Raw genomic sequence first — 11,205 nt, 5'->3', positions numbered from 1 at the left:
GTTTTCTGCGGTTGGGTACGGAGCTGCTGCCTGCGACCTGCTCTAGTTATCAAACATTTCTTACTGTCTTGGTTAAAGGAGTATGATGGAATTTAATATTTTTTACTTGGAGTAAAATATGGTGTTCATCGAAACTGTTACATTGCATATGGAAATGTTCAGATGTTTTGTCATGTAAAGGAGATAGCAGTGTTGGTTTAAAAAAGAAAAGATTTACTCTCATAGTCAGCTGAGATACTCAGTCAAATATCTTGCCTTCTGTTTCAATGTTTTTCACATCAAAAATATCCTTAAACCAGATGCCAGGATATTTTTTGTTTCTTTGATATCTAGATTTTTAGGAGCTTTATACATTTTGGATATTAACTCTATTGGATGTATAGTTGTTAATAGTATTTTCCCATCCTGTAGTCTACCCCTCTGTCTGAATGACAATGTCCTTTACTGTGTAGAAGTTTTTCAATTTCATGAGGTTCTGTTTAATTTAAAATGTTGATCCTAGAGCCTACATGGAAGGGTTCTTTTCAGAATGCCTTCTCCTGTGCTAATGATTTTCCCTAATTTTCTTTCTTTCTCTCTTTTTTTCATTTGTATATAAGAGGGCTACTGATTTATTTGAGTTAATTTTGTATCTGGCCACTTTGCCGAAAGTGTTTATCAGCTGTAGGAGTTCCCTGGTAGAATTGATGTCCTTTAGTTGTTTCATTGCTCTAGCTAGAACTTCAAGCACTATCTTGAATAGATATGGAGGGAAGAAGAGAGTGGACAGCTTGTCTTGTTCCTGATTGTAGTGGAATTGCTTTGAATTTCTCTCCATTTAAGTTGATATTGTCCCTGGGCTTGCTGTAAACTACCTTTAGTGTGTTTAGGTATGTTCCTTGTATCTCTAATCTCTCTAGAACTTTTATCATGAAAGGGTTTAGAATTTTGTCAAAAGCCTTTTCTGCATCTATTGGGATGACCATGTGTTGTTGTTGTTTTTAGTTTGTTTCTGTGGTGGGTAACATTTGTCACTTTACATATGTTGAACCACCTTGATATTCCTGAGATGAAGCCTATTTGATCACAGTGGGTGATCTTTTTAATGTGTTCTTAGATTCAGTTTACAAATATTTTATTTAATATTTTCCCATCAATGTTCATAAGGTAAATTGACTCTAATTCTCTTTCTTTGTTGAGTCTTTGGGTGGCTTTAGGTGTCAGGATAACTGTGGCCTCAAAAAAGTAAATTGGCAATGTTCCTTTTGTTTCTATTTTGTGGAATACTTTGAAGAACAATGGCATTAACTCTTCTTTGAAAGTGTGGTAGAATTCTAGGCTAAAACTATCTGTCCCTGGGCTTTTTGGTTATTGCTGGGAGACTTTTAATGACTACTTCTGGTTCTTGATGGGTTGTAGGTCTGTTTAAATTGCCTATCTGATCTCGATTTAACTTTGGTAAGTGGTAGCTATTAAGGAAATTATCCATTCCTTTTAGATTACTATGAAGTTGCCTCTTAGGACTGCTTTCACTGTATCCTGTAAGTTTAGGGATGTTCTGTATTCATATTCATCCAATTCTAGAAAGTCTTTACTTTCTTTTGTGATTTTTGTCTTGACATTTTTCATTCTGTAGAGAGTTGTTCAGTTTCCATGAGCTTGTAAGATTTCTGTTGTTGCTATCCAGCCTTAATCTGTGGTGGTCTGATAGGACATAAATTGTTATTGCAGTTTTCTTGTATCTGTTGAGACTTGCTTTGTATGTGATCAATTTTGGAGAAAGTTCCCTAATGTGTTAAGACAGTGTTTTCTTTTGTGTTTTGGTGAATATTCTGTAAATATCTATTAGGTCCACTTGTTTTATAACATCTGTTAGCCCTAGCTAACTGTTTGTGTTCTGTCTGGATGACCTATCTATTGCTGAGAGTGGGCTATTGAAGTCTCCCGCTCTCTATGTGTGAGGGTCAGTATGTGATTCACACTGTAGTATTTCTTTTAAAAAAACTTGAGTGCCCTTGCATTTTATGAAGAGATGATAAGAATTGCAATGTCCTCCTGGTATATTTTCCTTTGAATATATAGTGTCCTTCCCTATCTCTTCTGATGAGTTTTAGTATCAAGTCTATTTTGTTAGATATTAAAATGCCTACAGTAGCTTGCCTTTTCAGTATATGTGATTGGAATATCGTTTTCCAACCTTTTTCTCTGAGGTGATGCCTATTCTTTATGACCAGATGTGTTTCTTGGTATTAGCTAAAGAATGGATCCTATGATTCTGTTTTTCCATCCATTCTGTTAGCCTCTGTCTTTTTATTGGGGAGTTGACACCATTGCTGTTGAGAGATAGGAAGGAACAGTATTTATTGTTTCCTGGTGGTGGTGATGTGCTCTCTGTTTCTCTCTCTCAGATCGATATTTCTTAAATTTGGTTTTATCATGGGATGTCTTATGTTCTCCATCTGTGGTGATTGAAAGTTTTGCCTTATATAGTAGTGTGGGTTGGCATGTATGGTTTCTCAGAGTCTGTAACACATTTGTACATGCCCTTCTGGCTTTTAGAGTCTCCATTGAGAAGTCAGGTGTAATTCCAATTGTATATTACTTGGCCTGTCTCCCCTGTAGTTTTCAATATTCTTTATTTCTTCTCTACATTTAATACTTTGATTATTATGTGCTGAGGGGACTTTCCTTTCTGGTCCAGTCTATTTGGTGTTCTGTAGGCTTCTTGTACCTTGATAGGCATCTCCTTCTTTAAGTTAGGGTAATTTTCTTCTATGATTTTGTTAAAAATATTCTCTGGGCCTTTGACCCAGGAATCTTTCCCTTTCTGTATTCCTGTTATTCTTAGATTTGGCTTTCTCATAGTGTCCCACATTTCCTGGATGCCTTGTGTCAGGAGTTTTTTAGATTTAACATTTTCTTTAACCAATGTATCCATTTCTTCTATCGTCTCTTCAATGTCTAGGATTCTCTCTTCTATCTCTTATATCCTGTTGGTGAAGCTTGCCTTACACAATTTAATCATTCCCTTGTTATGTACCTTCAGCATTTCGACAATAATGTTATGGAAAGCTTTTTCCTTTTCATCTATATTTGAGTTTCCAAATACCTCTTATGATAAATTTCTATTTCTTATCTGAGTAATCTTCATTGGATGAATTTTCTGTATTCTTCCTTGGTTTCATCCTCCTTTGGTGTACCATTCCCTTTCATTTCTTCCCTATTTCTCTCATACTCATTTCTAGTCACATTCTGCTTGTATTCTTTCCACTCTCATGATTAGTAAGCAATATTAGTATCCAATATCAATATATGGTTGAAGTATATGCCATGCTTCTCTCTACTGACAAAACCTGTTGCTAGTGCGTCACAGACTCTCTCTGCAAGTCAGAGTGACACTGAGGTGATAGAAAGTGATGCCATTTCAGAAGTGATATTCTCCCTACCATTTTGCCATTAGATTAATATAAAAAGTATTTGGTTTTTATTTTAAAATGGACCCTGCTCCACAAGATTCATCTCCCAGTTTCTGTCTTCTGATGATATTATCCTCCTGTGATCCCTCTCCCAATTTTTCAGTAAGACTTTCACACGTGTAAGACCTAGTAGCAGTCCAAGGAAAGTAGAAATGTGACTAGAGGCAGACATGTATGCCATATTCAATACATTTCTAGATCATACTTCACCCAGGGTCTTTCCAGGAGGTAAGACATAAAATAAAGCATAAGCGTACTGGAGACCCAAAATAAGAATAGTGGGACAGAGAGGCCTTATATAGATTAAAAAAAAACTTATTTGTTTTTATTATTTCTTGGTGCAGTTCTCAAGAGTGAACATTGCAAAAGACAACCATTATTTTCACGGTGTCAAAAGGTTAGGCATGCCTGCAAGATTTTCTAACACCTCACATTCCTATGATCTAATGTTTTGTCTTATCAGCTAACATCCTATCCTGTGAATCTCAGGATCTGCCAGACAATCTCAGATAACTTCCTTAGTAATGCTTTGAAGATAACACTCCAGACCTCACCAAAAGCACATAAGTGACCATTGCAAAGATAATAAAGTGGGACACTTTTCTTTGAGAAGCCCACACCCATACTTTTGTACATATGTATTATTCTTCTCTTTCATGTGCTTTTCTTTTTAGTAATTCCCCCTCCCCCAGTGCTCAAATCTGTGTCTAAAACCACCATTAAGAAACTCTAGCTCTGCTAAATAGCCCTAGCCAATAGCTATAGTATATCCTGTTCACCCTGAAAACCAGAGCTACAATGCAGGACAAAAGAAAATCTGGATATTGTTTAGACTAATAAGATATGCGTTTTAAATATGCCTTTCTTCTACAAAGTTTGCAGAAGCCAGCTGATTTCTTCTGGTTGCTGTGTCCTTCCCCAGCCTCCTTGAAGAGCTGAGTAGGTCTTATCTTTACAGTCCTTTCCTTCTGCCTGACTGAGCCATCAAGTCTGAGAATGTAGTGATGCTTGGATGGGACAGGCCAGATGACCTCAACAGGAAATCTGAATGTGGGTGAACATTGAGATTTGAGGGTGATAAAACTTCTTGATGATAAGAAGCCAGATGCTGTGTGGCTGTAAAAGAGCACTTGTTACAGGACAGGGCCCAGGCTATCAGCAGATTTGATTTTTTGAGATAGGGTCTCACCATATGACCCAGGCTGCCTCTCAGATGCTGGCATTAAATGTGTGCACCACCATATACATCCGTAAGTGGTAAAGATGTTCCTATTCCAGATGGATTTAACAAACTGCCTTAGAACCAACAGAGTAAAAGTCAGGAGAGAGAGAAGAAGAGCAAGGGCTAACAAACTGACTTGGGTTATGCTATCTAAGAGTTCCCTTTTTTCCAACTTGGGGGAGTCACGGGAATCTCTTGGCTATTAACATAGTCTCTAGAACTATCCCTTCATCTCTCCACTTTCCAAGGGCAACTGAGATCTTACTGACTAGAAATGAATGACCTTTAACCACAGTAGGAAAGCTGTGGTGTGTGTGTGTGTGTGTGTGTGTGTGTGTGTGTGTGTGTGTGTGTGTGTTAAATTACCCAGGAAGGGATAAACATGGGACCAAGACTCTTACAATGATTGTCTGGGCCACAGCATATGCACATGGACTGATATGGACTGACTGGTCTTCTCTCCAGTGGGATATGTGTGGAGGCTTGGTGATGTGTGAGTACAGATAGGGTTGAGAAGAAGCAGCAGTGGAAAGGATTGTTTATCGAGGTTACAAGGTAAGGTTGGAGTTGTACTCTAAACGTTTAGGAGCAAAGGTGACCAAATGAAACCCTTGTGTAGACTGGTCAATCTGCATTGGCCATTGGTGCTTAGAGAATAAAAATTGTAAGCATACATCTGTCAATAATGTGATGTTAATTTTGATGACAAAAATATCTCGGTGGACAGAAAATGTAACTTGAGACGAAAAACTGATCGAATTTTGATAAGGTGTTATGAATACAACACTTTTCAGAGGAGACACCTAGGGGAAAGCAGAGATTCAAATAACTGTGGGTAACTCCAATCTGCACAGCCCTTGTAAAAGAGTATACTGTGATCTCTCATATTTACTTCCTTTTATCTTGAAGTACTTGGTTAATCTGCAAAAAATGGTGCAAATGGATAATATAAAATGTCATTTTTACAGTAGAATAAAACATTTCAGAGAGACAGGCAGTAATAACATATTAATAAACAGGAATCTCAAGTGTTCATCATAGTGTGAGACAGATCCCCGACTTTATGAACTTACAATTTCACATCCTCTCTTCTAAACTGTTTCAAAGATTATCCAGCTTTCCTGACAATAAAAAAAAATGAAGTTACACCACAAACAACAACTTAGTTTTAGAAATGGTGGCTAAGCCTGTGAAATTAGTACACTAAATGTGAATATCAGTTCCTAGGTGGTATACAAAAGTCCAAATATATGGGCCTTATCCTCTAAGTACATCAGTTTTTCATGAGGCAATTTTATAGTCAAGGTCTAGCACTGTAGATACTTTCTTTTATGATTACAGTAATCATGTTTGACTGAGAGCTAGGTGATTGCTGAAAGGATCTGTGTACCTTTCACATGGCTAAAATACATAGTTCTGCTTGAGTTAAAAATGATTTAAACATTCTAATTCATAAAGATGTGTACATGTGCCTGGCAGTGTTGACACATGCTTTTCTTTAATCCCAGCACTTGTGAGACAGAGACACGTGGATCTCTGAGTCTGAGGCCAGGCTGGTCTACAGAGTAAGTTCCAGGACAGCCAGGGCTACACAGACAAACCCTGTTTTAAAAACAACAGATAAGTAAATAAATAAATAAATAAATAAATAAATAAATAAAAATGCATGTAAGAAAGGCAAAAGTATTTATTCTATTGGGAAATAGAAAAGTATTATTCATTGGGAAATGAAAATGCTAGCCTCAAAACAAGAGATTGAATCAAATAATTCTAAAAGTCCTGTTCATTGACTGATAGGAAATGACAGCCTGAATAAGCTACAAAAATAAACCATGATATGCAAGTGATTGTTTCTATGATAAACAAGAGATATGTTGAACTTAATAGGAAAGAAAAATATCAAGGAAGAAATGAGCATACTCTTGCTAAAATTGTTTTACCAGCCAAAGAAACTCTTGCTAAGAAAACGTTGGATTCTCTGTTCCAGGAAGCAGTTACTGTCATCATTTTGAGATTGCCAGTCCATACTCACAGGAAGAAAAACTACTACTTCTGTAAAGCATACTTTGTTCATTTAAAAGTTTCTCTACAAACTTAACAAGAATATCCTAAAACTCAAGCCATCAATAATAAATGAGAGAATCATGCACCATCTCCACAGGAATGACAACCAATCGTTCAAATATGGTAAAACTGGGACCACATCAAAGCCTTTTGAGTTCCACTGTTTATCTTCCACAATCTGAGACTCAGTCTAAGAATCAAAGGGCCCACAAAAAGATAAGAAATAAAGATTTGAATTAATAAGTCACCAGATGAACATTCCAATAGAAGTATACAGATATACCGTTACATGTGTGACAGGTTTTAGTGTTCTGACAATCTGATTTTAGAAACTGTTCAAATTTATCAGTAAGAATTTGCTAAATGAATTGTTGTTCACATATGTTGAAATGTTATATAAAGAGAAAATAGCATTAAAAATTGCTTCAAAGAGAACAAGACATATAGTATGATTTGATTTTTAAAATTTCTGTATATAAACAAACATGTGAACATGATTTATAGATATGCATATGTATTATAATATATACATGTATATATTGTTTCTTTTCGTTCTGTGTTTACAGACACATGTACATACACAATGTCTGAGACTAGACATATAGAGTTTATGATCATTTGATACCTAGGAATTGTATTGCAGTTGTCATTGCCTGATTTTGATTAGAGTATTGATAGATTTCATCTAAATTACCTGCTTGTAATGTAGGTGCATATTGACTCTGGTGTGATTGCCTTGTTCAAATTATAAAGCTACAGCACATCAAGACAGCATATGTCTCACAGGGAATATGGTAAATTTAATTGTTAAATATGAAATAAGGACATAGGAGGCAAGCCTTACACTGCATGTGAATGAGGCTGAAAAATTCCTTCCAGTTTATGGTTATTGAAAACCTTAGCTTGATCTTCACATTACAGAAAGTGGTGGCCATGCTGTGAGCATGTCCAGTGGTTGGAAAGCAAGCTGCCAACATCCAAATAAGTGGAATCAGGAAGAGAGAACACAGTCCTGATAAGAAGACTATAGGACAGATTCACACATAAATGGTTAGTTTTCCTTGTACTCAGGGTAGCACTTTCCTTCTTGCTTCTGACCTTCCTCTGAAGCCTCAGTACTGTTTCAAAAATTTTACTTTGTGCTCACTTTAGCATGAAATAGATAGGAGGATATAGTCCTGGCCTCATAGTGATCACCTATGGAGGGCAATTCTTCCCGTAAGAGATGATTTTGCAAGAATCAACTCCATCAGAAGAAACAAAGGAGCAAAATTATCTCTTGTAGAAGACTTGAGTTTTTGTTTGTTTATTTTGTTTTGTTTTGTTTGCTGTCAAAAGATCTTAGCATACAGTCAACACTAATATTTTTTTCTGTCAAGGACTATCATTCTGGCAGTTAGAAATTTCTTTCAGAGTATAACCAATTGCTAAGAGTCCTTGGATCATAGTGATTCATTCAGTGAGAAGGAAATTATCTCCATCATGATGCATGGTAGTGATTCTAGTCCTGTGGAGGCTGGAGGTGGAGGACTGCTGTCTGGCCTATATGGAAGGACTCTGTGTTGTAGAAAAGAAAATCAAAGAGAAACAAAGCGAAGAGAAGAGAACAAAGAAAAATATACAGACCAACCAAAACAAACAACCAGCGCCTGAGACAACATGTCTTTTGTTTTACTGGGCTTTTTCAGTTAAGGGCCTTTTAAACTGCGAAGTATAATTCAGCAGGGGTGAAACTGTAAATAATTAATTGATTTGATTCCTTCTTTTTCTTGGAGACAAAAGAATTGTGTTAGCATTCTATGAGAGTGTTTGGAAGCATGTACTAAGCTGTCTAGTCTGTACCCGGCCTTTGGACTGATATTCTGCCCAGAAACCTATGCTCGAACTTCCCTTTCAGCAAAACTGAACAGAATTAGTTCCTGGATATTTGCCTAAAGCCCCCCAATATTGTCAAATATAATTAATTAAACTGCTTTGTCTGGTTGCCTGCACAGAGTTCTGAGGCAGATATGATTAGAAACACACTCATAGGATGCATTGCTCACACTTCCAGTATCTACTTAAAATTGTTATGGACAGATAGGCCCAAATGCTCACTTCATGTTGCTCCTGTATGTGGCACAGGAGTATTAATGTGACTGGAGTTTAGAGGTGCAAAAGCCCTGGCTTCTAGTGTTCCAACAAATAAGCTGTTATCCAGTACACCGTTCAAATAATGGTGAAAAGTTGGAGGGAGGGGATTTAAACAGTGGAAGGTACAAATAAAGATCTCCAGTTACCACCAAGTCCATATTTGGGCAGTGGCAAGAACTTTAGGTTTAAAGGAGAGGAAGAATTGGGGCTAGAAAGCAAGCAGTCTTGGTCAAAGTGTGGTCTGGTTGATGATTATTTCTGGTTTTGCAAGATGGTTTAAAGAGGCCCTTAATGCCCTAGGAAGCAGCCTAGTTTCCATGAAATAATTATCCAGCTTCTGAGTGCAGTCTCGCCATCACAGATAGCTGCATTTGTTTGGGAGATAGCTTGTCTTATGAGATTCCCCATTGCTTAGGGTCCTTCTGTCCCATACTACAAGACTGTTTATTGATCCTGAAATCAAAGGCAGGGTCGATTTATGGCAATGACAACACATCTTTAGGTATCTTAGGGGTCTGGAACAGGACACTGTAAAAGCTGACAATAAGGTGATAGAAAATGAAAGCAGACATCCCTGGCTTTCAGTCACCTTATGGGCCCAAGTGACTAGATGATGCTTTCTAAGTAAAAGCAGGTTCTAAGTGCCTACCATGTTGACAACCACACCAGCATTTTTCGCATTCTTGCTCTGCTTCGATCCTCACCAAAGCCTGTGAAGCACTTGAGACAAGAAGAGATTCCCCCTGATTCACCTAAAGCTAGACAACTACTTTAAAGAGAAGAATGGTATCAGTACTACACGTAAACATTTAAGACACATGTAAAAACAGTATTACATGTTTGGAAGCTATGTGTATAATTAAAAAAACACTAGTTGGAAGCTAGGACACCAAATGCAGTTCATGGACAAAGGGGAAAACTGTAGGTAAAGTAAAGGCTACAAGGCTGGAGAGATGGCTCAGTGGTTAAGAGCACTGACTGTTTTATTCTTCCAGAGGTCCTGAGTTCAATTCCAAGCATCAACATGGTGGCTCACATCCATCTGTAATGGGATCTGATGCTCTCTTCTGGTGTATCTGAAAACAACTACATGTACTCATATGCATAAAATAAATAAATAATGTAAAAATATATCTTTAAAAAGGTTATATATTTTTAATAATGTTTTATATTCTTCTTTAAAAAATATGATACAAGACAAAGGAAAAGTGACAACCGCAGCAGGATTGTAGCCTAGTAGTGGATATGCTGGATTAAGCTCTGGCTCCTGTAAGACCTTTCTGTAACTTTAGTTTCTTTTTCCTCTCTGGACTTGTTTTTTACTCTGTACGAACAAGATGGACATGATAATCAAGGTTTACACAGCTCTGAAATTCTTATATATAAGAATTCATATATGTGTGTGTGTATCTATAATATATATATATATATATATATATATATATATATACACACATATGCGCTTTTGTGTATGTGATTATATCCCATAAGTGTTTCCTTGTTAATTATATTACAGTAGTGGGTCTCAACCTTCCTAATGCTGTAACCCTTTAATATGGTTCATGTTGTGGTGACCCTCAACCATAGCATTATTTTCATTGCTACTTCAAAACTGTAATTGTGATACTGTTATGAATCATAATATAAATATCTGGTATGCAGGATATCTGATACAACTCCTCAAAGCAGTTGCAACCTACAGGTTGAGAAACACTCCCTTAGAGCACCAGCAACATCTGGGAGGATTTGAGGATGTAGCTCAATGTTCATTTGTTGGCCTAGCATGGGCAAAGTCCTGACTTTGATCTTTAATTCCCTTATCACCAAATAACAACAACAACAGCAACACAAAAACAAACACACACACAAACACACACAAACAGCACTTGAGATGCATCACACATTGGTGCTACACCACATCTTCACTTCTCTGTGCCTTTGTGTTTCAAGAATTCACAGGACCAAGTAGAAATTAATTGATTTCCCCTATTCTTTTTTTTAAAGATTTATTTATTTATTTTATTTATGAATATACTGTAGCTGTCTTCAGACACACCAGAAGAGGGCATCCAATCTCATTATGGATGGTTGTGAGCCACCATGTGGTTGCTGGGATTTGAACTCAGGATCTCTGGAGGAGCAGTCAGTGCTCTTAACCACTGAGCCATCTCTCCAGCCCCGATTTCCCTTATTCTTGCAGGCAATATCTAATAGCAATGGAGCAAGATGCCTACCTAGATAGGATCTTCTATTCATTTGTTCTAAAGGTAAAGCTCAGGGACATGTAAGGAAACATCTTTATTTTCTGAGGCTGACCAGAGATAGATATCT

The sequence above is a fragment of the Grammomys surdaster genome, unplaced genomic scaffold (assembly GCF_004785775.1).
Source record: "Grammomys surdaster isolate TR1022 unplaced genomic scaffold, NIH_TR_1.0 915, whole genome shotgun sequence".
NCBI classification, from domain to species: Eukaryota; Metazoa; Chordata; class Mammalia; order Rodentia; family Muridae; genus Grammomys; species Grammomys surdaster.
The sequence above is the reverse complement of the archived record's forward strand: the minus strand, read 5'-3'. Positions refer to the sequence as shown.